Consider the following 11359-nt stretch of genomic DNA (forward strand, 5'->3'; position numbering starts at 1 on the left):
TTAGTTTATTTATCTTTTTTCTAAATAGTTTATTGTAATTTATGGGTAACACCATATATAAGGGCATATTTCAAAAATCTAGTTTCAGAACTTGGCTCCGTTTATTCTGTGGGGCCTTATTAAAGCCGCATTTTTTTACTTTTAAAACTCTTTTTCTAAAAACATTTAACAAATTGCTTTTCAATAAAAAAAATTTTTTTTAAATACATATTGAAAAAAAACTATAGATAAAGATTTTGTTAAAATGAATTAAAAAAACGCGCAAACTCATCACCGAGAACATCTAAAATTAAACGCGTCAAATAATTGCTTGAATATGATATATGGTATCTTTTGAACCCTAAAATATATTTTGATAAAAATCTATTTATACATTACATTCCAATTTAAAATAAAAAAGTAACTTTTTTACTCAAAGTTTATTTTTTCTTGACCAGGTGGTTGCTGATTTTTTGGTTTTTTGACAGTATCTTTTGTTGCAATAATTATAAAAAATTTATATAAAAAAAGGAGAAAGTTCAAACATATTATTTTCAATAAATAACTTCAGTTGTTGAAAATTTTCTTTTGTTAAGAATGTTTGTCAAAATATTGATTTTTAAAATTATAATAATTTGAAACAGAAAATACTCAACAGAAAAGTTTTACTTTAAAATGAGCAAAATTTTGTTTCCAAAAAAGGCTTAACTTCATTCAAAAGGTAGAGCATGTGGAAACTTGAGCATGTGGAAGCGCCTAAACAAACTAATGTTTTATTAACAGAAAGACCATTCAGCAAAGCTGAGTTAAAATAAATATTTTGCTCTGTACTGAGAAAAAGGGGGTCCTGGTATTTACCACCCATGTAAAAAAAACAAAAAACTATTAAAAATCTCTATGACTTAATTAATTTAAAAGTTACAAATGTTGCTGATAGTTGTTGTTGCACAAAAAACATCTGTTGATGGTGAAAGTGCGAATCTATCCTTGCAATAAAAAGAAACTTGACAAGGTGTTAAGCAGATTAGGAGTGAAACCATATTAAACATGAAGATAAAGCATGATCATCCAAATTGTGCAGTGCTAGGAATAATAAAGGAGATAATAGACCTATTTATTCTAATATATGAATTATGTAAAAAAATCATCTGCTAAGAGATTTCTTGCAGATAATTTAAAGTACCAATTGGATAGTAAATGTCAAATGCAGATGTAACCCAGCATTCACAGAGCGTCATCAGGATGACTCAAAGACGTCCTACTGGGAAAATGAAAAATTATTAATTATTGACAGTTCGATTTCAAAGAAATTGAACTGTCAATAACCATCAAAGAGAAATTTTAATCTTTACTTCACTGATAAAAATCTAAAACATTATTTTAAAGAAAATAGTTATCCAGCAATAATGTTTGTGATTTTGATGAACCTAACTGTGCCACAATATTTAAGATCTTTGGACAGAATGACACTTTTTTTCAATTGAGTATTTGGAATAAAACCCTGAGGAGATTTAAAGATAATATTTTAGTTTTTTAGAAATTTTTTCTTTTAACACTATTTAGGCTTTTTTTAAACCATTTATGGTTATTTTTAAATTGTTTGCAAAGCTGTTTCACTTTAAATTTCAAAGATTAGTATAAAACTAATTAGTATAAAAAAATTACATAAATAAATTCTATTTTGAAGAATATTCTGATTGGCCAAAGATTTTACTTGGTTTAACATCACTACAAATATCTGATGCAGTGTATGAAATATTAAATAGAAGGTTTGAAAGGTTTTTTGTTTCTGAGAAACATGCCCATCATTATAAGAAGTTAAAAGCTATGATTGTTGAATACAGTTTAATGAGATTATAAGGTTTTCAAGAATATTGGAAAAATACAGCATCTTTTTTGCAAAATACTACAATTTTAAAATTCTATTTATTAAATTTTATGTTTAAGAAAAACAACTGATGTTATGTTATTAACATCATATTTATATGAACAACAACGATATTTACGATAATAACATCTATATTTATGGTAATATCATCGATATTTATGTTGATGTCATGTTGAAAGTGCTTCAAAAATATAAAAGTGGTCTACAGTTCCTGGTGGGGCTCTTTTTACAAGTTCAGGAAACATTCGTTTTCTGGCAAAAAAAATCAGAAAAGGTGGGAGGTAAAAACCAGTAACGCCAATGCAACAAATTGTAGTTACATTTTTTTACTCTCCCTGATAAAGCAATTTTAGAAACTCTTTTAGATTCTGTTGGACTGAGAACCGCACTGAGAAACACGGGTAGCTTATTAGGCACAGCAGACAGATCTGCCCCATCTGCATTGCAGGTTCAAGAAGCAGAATTTATATTTTTCCCATTGCTCCCCTAAAGTGTTGAAAACATGTCTACACTTGGTTTATTGAAACCCATTGACAATCGGTGTTGCTTCTGGTTTGCGTACACTAAATTTATATTTATTTGTAAAATTAGCCAGCCAATCTTCTCCTGCCATCTTTTATTTTTGTTGAACAAATGCGAAGTACCATATTCCTCAGCTAAGTCAAAAATTAGTCTTGTACACTTTCTTTGTTAATCCAAAAAACATTTTGTCCATTATTGGCTATTATGTAGGGTTTTGAATCTTCTTGCTGTGCAGCATTAAAAACTTCTCTAAACCTTCATCCTTAAACCTGCACCTCCTGAAATAAAAATTACCGTTCTAGTGAAAAAAATTTCAGGACTCAGGTTTTACATATTTGAAAACAGATTTAATAACAGGATTTAAACTAAGAGGTTAGGTCAGTTAATTACTAGGTTCAAGTTAATATTTTTCTTAAAATCTGTTCAAAATTTATCCTATTTTATTTAAAGTATATAATTCTGTTTATTCCCAACTGAACACTTACAAATAGAGTTCTCGTAATTATCTTTAATTAAATGCAATCGATTCTGCTTCACGGTAGTTTCTCCCCTTCTTAAATTCCAATATAATAGTTAATTAATACTTACATAAGTCCACGCAACAACTTCTGGATCAAAATCATGGTTAGTTTAATAAACTCCGAAACACGGGGAAAGATGATAAGTTCGCTATCTTGCCCCCATTATTTTGCCCCGTACTGCCTGTTTAAAAATATTCTTTTTTCTTGCCATGAAAGAAGGCAATTAATTGATTATTATTCTTAATAGGTAGTAATTAAATTAAGTTACTTATAAATGTTAAAGACGATGTAGCTTACCTATATCTGTGGCAGAGCTTATTTACACATGCACTAAAGTTATAACGTGGTTGCGGTAAACAATCAAAACTTCACAACTAATACAAAAATAGCGATTTCATACACTTTTTTATAATAAACAAACTATAGGAGAGTCAGTATTGTTCAATTAATGCTGCCACCTAGTAAAAAACTGAAAATTTAATATATACATATATATATACATATATATATACATATGTATATATATATGTATATATATATGTATATATATATATATATATATATATATATATATATATATATATACATATTTGAAAGTAGACATTATGTATGAGAGTATGTAAATTATTATTTTATAAAAATCAATAATTACGAATTTCTCTCGATACTAAATTTATTTTTTAAAAGGAATTTTTGCTGGATTGTTGTGACCAGCGTTTTCAGCTAAAAAAAATTTTTTTTGTTTTTTGTTTATATCTCATTTTTAAAACGGCAGTTCTATTTTATGTCGATGGGATGGTTTCATCTTTTTCTGATGTAATTGCGCCAGAAATGGTGTCCAAAATTTTGTTGACACATATTGTCCCTCAACTAAATTGATACCAGTTTGTTGAGGGGCACATTGGCGGTACTGTATTTCAAGTGCCTCACGAACTTTCCTATCAAACTTTTTTGCATCAACTTTTAGAGTTCTGCAACTGACCCAGTAACAATGTCTCATGTGTATGGCTAATGCAGATCGTTCTGTTTTATTTCCAATTGTACTGTTTTTATGTTGTTGCATCCGTGTTTTTATTTGCATTTTTGTTTCACCTATATACTTTTTGCTACAATGACATTTAATAAGGTATACTCCTGGAAAGCTGTTCATTAGTAGTTTGAATTTATTTCTTGATATTAATATTGGATCTAGGTTCAGGTTTGATTCGAAGACCATTTTATGTCCTGCCTTTCTAAACACCTTACGTAATTTGGGAGACAATTGGTACCCAAGGTAATGAAATCGTTGGATACAAACTGGTGATGTTTTCAACGTTTTTAGTAGTCACTAGTAATTTTTTGTTCTTTCGTTTTATTTCTTTTATGATTTTTATGAGATTGGACTGTTTGTAACCATTTTCGACAAATACTTGAATTTCAGTTCATTTTCTATATGTTTCTGACTGCATACATTAAATGCTTTATGTACGAAACCTATGAATATTCCGTTTAAATTTTGTGGGTCATGGTTTGATGTTGCCTTAACTTGAATGTTAGTAATTACATTTTTTCTGTGTATTTTTATTTCATATTTACCTTTTTTGTTGTTTATTACGCATATGTCTAAAAAATTAAGTGTTTTTTATCATTTTCAAACTCGATAGTATTATGTATTTTTGGATGCTGCTGATTAAGTATTGTATAAAATCGATCAGCCCTAACGTTGCCTGGGCAATGTTAGGGACTCTAGCATGACTGTCATCTACGTATCTATAAAATAACTTTAAATCTATAAGTGTAATTGTGTAATTAAATAATTTTCTAGACATAACTATCAAAAAAATAGTTCTTTAAAAGTTTATCATGTTGGGTCTTAAAAGAAAAAAATCTAAATTGTTCAAATAAGGGTTTAAAAGTGTTAAAATTACCAAGATCATATAATAGGCGAAATATTAGGCGTAGATGAAATTGCAATTGCAGTAGCCAAAACAGGAACAAACTTCGTATCAACTCTGAACACCGAGGATAAGTCAGTGGAACTTTACAGCCTTTGGAGCTGTAAACACGGAAATACAACATTTCTGCAATCTCAAAACAACCAAAAAGAAAGATACAGTTTCGAATTTTAACATTATCAAATTTGTATCGCCTAATCAAAGAATTCGCAAAGACGAAATAAGTAAAAAAGAAAGTGTTGAATAAATTCAATAGACGCAAGGTTGCAGGCTACACTAGTGTGTTCGCGCGAGAAGACAGAAAGCCCGAACAGTAAAATATATTAAATAAAGAAAGAGTCAAAATGAAGAGAAGAAAATTTTTTGGAATGTTATTTATTTCCAAACAGACGTAGTCTGCTGCAATAATGTAATCAGATAAAACAAAGAACAGTGTTATTTGTTCGAGTCAACTACCACAATTCTCAATATCTAGCGCCGCATAAAAGCAACAGAAAATAATTGTGCAACAACAGAGATTACAAGCGCAACATCCAAAACCCCCGATAAGATCGAGATCCAAACGTACACCGCCTAAAACAAACCAACCTTCAGTAGCCATAATTGCAACGGATCAATTGCGACTAGCAATTTTGAAATTTTGAAGTTGGCCACACATCATATTTCTCGCGCAAACGTGGTTTAGTGAAACATCAGAAACTGCAATTGTCAGATATTAATTTTATCACAGAGACAACAGGGGAGGTAGAGTGGACTTGTCAGAAAACATAGTAACGACCAAAACAGATGTAGTAGTTAAACTAAATTTTGAATAAATCTGGCGAGTTATACAATATGGCAAGGAGTCGATAATAGTTAGAATGATCTATAAACCACACGACTTTAACAGCGATAATTTAAGTCAAGTCAATTAAACCAGCTAAGAATTCGCTTTTTATTATAAATTGCTACTTGATGCTTCTTTATGGAGACTTTAATTTTATTCACACGTGGTACAAGTCCTTGGATATTGGAGAACACTCAGTAACTCTATCATATGACAAACAAGCATCGAGCGACATTGATTTCCACTTTTGTCTAGAAAATTGTCTTTTCACCCAGATGGTGGCCTTCCTTACGTACGCTTGCGGAATGATGCTCAAAAAACGTTTTAGATTTGATAATTACTAATGATCCAGATCAATTTATAGAGATAAAAGAAGTCGAACCGTTCGGAGTTGCACCAATGGGTCAAATATATTGTCTCATCACTATCTATTCTGTTGTTAAAAGTAACGACAATACGTACGTGTCTACTCATTATACTCGTGTTATTTGAAACCGTTCTAATTTTGGTGCATTATTAAATCACGTACCACTGCGAAACAATGTTTGATAGCCTCTAAGCTAACGACACTTACTCGTCACCAACGTTAACTCGTTACTCGTTAACGTTACTCGTTAACGTTACTCGTCACCAACAACAGTTACTACCTACTCGTCTCAAATTATCACAAAAAGTAAGCCAATGAGAGCAGATGGCATCTATCCACGGGTCTTAAGCAAATGTTTCGCATCTTTCTCTATCATTTAATCTTATTTTCAAACGCTCGATTAACACAGGTGTCACACCAATCTTCAAACAAGACAGTAGACTAAAAGCGAGCAACTACATATAGTAAGAATCACAAATTTTGTTAACGTTAAAATAAGAACGCGGATACTCGCAGAAGATCATAAGATCTTATATAATCCATCCATTTATTTAACCATAAAATATGAACGTTTACAATAACTTTTATAAACTCACATAAATAAGGTTAGATATCACTCATACAGTTAAAAACTAGTCAATGAAGTGACACCTAAAAAATAAAAACAAAAATAACAACAACAAAAAAACAACTACAAAAAAAACACTATAAATAAAACGAAAGGAAAGAAAGGAAAATAAAGCACTAGTAAAATGAAGATAATATAAATGATTGATAAGATAATAATTGCAATAATAATATAATAATAATATTAATAATAATGTGAATAAAAGATTTTTACAAATAGTAACTATAACATGATAACTTTTCTAAAAATTATAACTAATGATAAAAACTATGGTAAAAATAATAATAGTAATGTTTATAACTACGACAGAAATTATTAAAATAAACCATAACATTAGCAAAAATTAGGACAATAACCATAAAACTATTACTACAATTGAATCACTATCACTATCATTATAGATAATTTAAATAAAATATATAAAATAAAGGTAAATTAATGATAATAGTAATATTAGTGGTAGAATTATAATAATAGGTTTTTAAATACAGTAATATAAAAAAGCAATAATAATAAAAGATAAAATTAATATTCATTAAATATATACTCAAATAAAAAAATTTTATTTGATTTTAATTGAGAAAAAGAATGTTGGTAATAAATGGGTATTTAGTTAAAAAAATTTTTTTTATAAATGGTATTATTTGGTTCCGGTGAGAAATACATTATTGTTTTATAGAGAGCTTGCCATATTTGATAGTGTTGAAAAAGGAAGTCTGCAAATTAAAATTTTCAGTATTTTGAGTGTAATATTTGCGTGTGTCACTTGTTTTAATAAAAAATTATTGAACGAATTCGGTAGTTTATTTTGAAGAAAATCAAACATAGAGACAATTATAAAGCTTTACAAGATCTTGAAATTTTAGAATTTTTAATTCAGAAAACCTACTTTCGATATTAGATCGTAAAGGAGAAAATTTCATAATTCTTATGGAAGTGCGTTGTAAACTGTTTATACGAGGTAATAGAAAACTACCTTTTTGACCCTAAACAGAGCAACAATAACTTAGATGTGAGGAGATAAAGTAAATTGATATTAGAATATGTTGGGGAACATAGTGTCGTATTAATGACAACATACTATTGGCACGTGAGAGTTTTTTATTTAATAGAATTAGTTGATAGTACCATGATAGTTTTTTGTCAAGATATAGCCCGAGGTATTTTATATATTTAGATGGGAAAAGTCTTCACATCATCACTATCAATCTTTTTTTTTTGAAGGGTTAAAAATAATAAATTTAGTTTTATTGATATTTAGAGAAAGACGGTTACTATTTAACCAATGACACAAATGATGGAGATCTAAATTAACTTTTTACAAAGATTAGTGTCGTCAGTGAAATGATGAACAATCGAATTATTTATAGAATGAGGCAGATCATTAATATATATTAAAAACAGTAAAGACCCTAGAACAGAACCCTGTGGGACACCATACTTAATAACTTTACTTATGGATTGAAACCTATTAATCGAGATAAACTGAGTACGATTTTTAATATTGGATGAAAACCAATCATTAGCGATACCCCGTATACCATATTGATACAATTTTTCAGTTAAAATCTTATGGTCAACTGTATCAAATGCTTTTTGGGGATCAATAAAGACGCCAAAAGCAAAAGAACCACTATTATTCGCACCACGAATCATTTCAGTGATGCTAATAAGTGCATGGGAAGTAGAGTATTTTAAACGAAATGCAAACTGGCGGCCGTAGAGACACTAACAATTATAAAGACTGAGGTAGATACGAGAGTATATTAATTTTTTAAGAACTTTGCTGATATTTGATAATAATGATATTGGTCTATAGTTATTGCAGTCAAGTTTTGAATTCTTTTTATGGATTGGTTTAACAGATGCAGTTTTTAAAATATTAGGGAATATACCAGTAGCGAATGAGAAATTAAATAGTTTAGAAAGTAATGAAGAAATATCATTAGCAAGAAGTTTTAGAATAAAAGTTGGAACGCTGTTTGGGGCAGAAGCCTTGCATCATTTAGAGAAAGAATAACTGATATTATTTCATTTTTTTCAGTTGGTTTAATGAAAAGAGATTCAAGGTTTGATGTTTCTAAATACTTATGGAAGTCAGTATGAGATGAATGAATATTTTTTTGCTGTTCTTCAGGAATTTAAATAAAAAAGGAGTCGAAAATTTCCGAGATTTTAACTGGATCATTGATTATGGTGTTGTTTGAAGATATACAAGATGTATATGAGATATCATTCGAACGTATATTCAAAACAGTTCTAACACCCTTCCACGTAGCTCTCAAACTATTGCTATTGGTAGTAAAGTAGTTAGAAAAGTGTTTTTTTTTTGCTTCTTCGAATAAATGTTACAAATAAATTTTTATAGGTTTTGTAAGTTTTTTCAAGAATTAGTTTGTCATAAAGATTTTTTGTCTTAAGGAACTTCGTAAATATATTGTTTCGTTTTTTTATTGAGGTTAAAATTGCTGAAGTAATCCATGGTTTAAGGCTCCGAGTAGCGGTGCGTTTTGTCTAGAAGAGAGTTAAAGCTAGTGAAGAAATCTTCATTTGATTTATTTGTATTACTACTGGAAACTTTGATTACTTTATGTCAGTTGATTTTCAAGTAATCATTCCTGAGTTCTTCACTATTTAATTTTTTGAAGTTTCGAAGAAGAATATTGCTTTTACGAGAATTAATATTTCTTTTTTTAAAAGATGAATAAATTAGAAACTGTGGCAAATTATCCGATATTCTAAAAGTTAGATTGCCGGAAAAATATTTTTAGAAGTTGAATTAGAAAATATATTATGAATTAAAGTACTAGAGTGATTGGTAGTTCTTGTCGGTAAAGATATAAAAGGAAGAAAGTTGTTTGAAGCAACGGTGTTCAAATACTCCGAGATTGAATTATCTGAATTTGCTTTTATAAGATCTATATTAAAATCACCCATTATAAAGATAGTTTTATTTTTTTCAACAGCAAGTTTTTCAAATAGAATAGCTAGATATGAAAAAATAAATTCATTAATATCCATGTTAGGATGGAGATAAACACAGCCTACTGTGATATTAAACTTTTTAGGGAAAATGATTTCAACAAATACAGACTCTAAGAACTGAAGTTTATACATAAGTAAATCATTTCTAGATTTATAAACTAGTTTATTAGAAATATAAAGTAGAGGACCTCCAAATGAAGCTTTTGTTTGGTTATGTTTATAAACATATCCACTAAGATTAATTAGAGTTGTTGGTAGTAAATCAGATTTCAGCATAGTTTCTGTAATTCCGATTATACTAAATTCATAATTTATTATAGATAAAAGTGAGATTAATTCATCAAAATGTTTAACTAATGAAGCGATATTTAAATGAAATAGAGAAAAGCAATTAATATTGATGTTTGAAGAGTTAAATTTTTCAATATCAATGTATTTACAATTGATTGGGTTCTCAACTATGTTCGTATCATCATCGCTGTTGTTATTTAGCTGATAAGTAATTATTAATTATTAAGTTGATTGAAAGTATCAGATTCTCGGAAGCAAGGAAATAGGGAAAGGTCATTTGGCAGATCATTGAGATGTAATATATTGTCAATTGAAGTTTGAAGAATTAGCTCATTATCCTATATAGAACTAAAAGGAAAAATACTGTCGCAGCATGTAATACAGAGCCAATAATTCATGGAAAAAATTTTTAATAAAATAAAATCATTATCATTTAAAAAACTACATTTCTAGTCGATTGAACTTAGGCAGTAGTTGCATTGAAGTAAATGATGATTAGCACGAATATTTTTATCACAAATTTTGCCGAGTTTAGACATAATAGTAGAAATTTGTTTAGAAATAAAGATATTGATATTAATAAGATTATTACAACAGAAACAATATAACATTAGTAGTAACTATACGATAATATAACAATGGTGTAGTTATATTATTAGATAAAAGTATTAACAATATAACAATAATAACAGATAATAATAACAACAATAATAATAATACTAACAATAATAAAAAAAAGCAATATTTATAATAGTGAGAGTTGGAAATAGAATAGTGATATTAATTTGAGAAAAAGTTAAGAAAGAGCAAGTATTAGTAGTAATAAATCAGCATTGAAATGAAGAAAGAAGTAGAAAAGAATTTTAAAAAAGATCAAGTATTAGTAGTTATAAACCGGCATTGATGGGTAGTTAAGATGGATAGTAGATAGTTAGCAATAGAGTAGCATGGAAATTAGGAAGAATACTTGTTTAATAAAAAATTAAATAGACTGTTTTTGAATTTGGAAAATGTAGGGAGAGATTTTAACTGTGAGGGGAGGCTATTCCATGTGCATATACTCTGATATTTAATCGATTCATGCCCATAACAAACAGTTCTATGATTAGGTATAGATAATTTGAAGCTTTTAGCTGATTGAAGTTGGTAACGAGAATTTTTTTAATGAGTAAAAAAATCAGTAAATGGAAAGGTAAGGTTTTTTGTTGCTGTTTCCAAACAAACAAACATCTGGAGTGTTGAATAAGGTCTTTTTACTTAAGTATATTTGATATGTAGTAGAGGATATTTTGGTCAGAGTTAAAATACTGAAAATTGATTATTTTTAGGAGGTATATTTTGGAGGTGAGATAATCTTTTAAGTGTTAGAGATAGGGTTTGTCCTCATATTTGACAAGCATATAATCGTTCCTCCTAAG

This window comes from Hydra vulgaris, chromosome 12 (assembly GCF_038396675.1).
Source record: "Hydra vulgaris chromosome 12, alternate assembly HydraT2T_AEP".
NCBI classification, from domain to species: Eukaryota; Metazoa; Cnidaria; class Hydrozoa; order Anthoathecata; family Hydridae; genus Hydra; species Hydra vulgaris.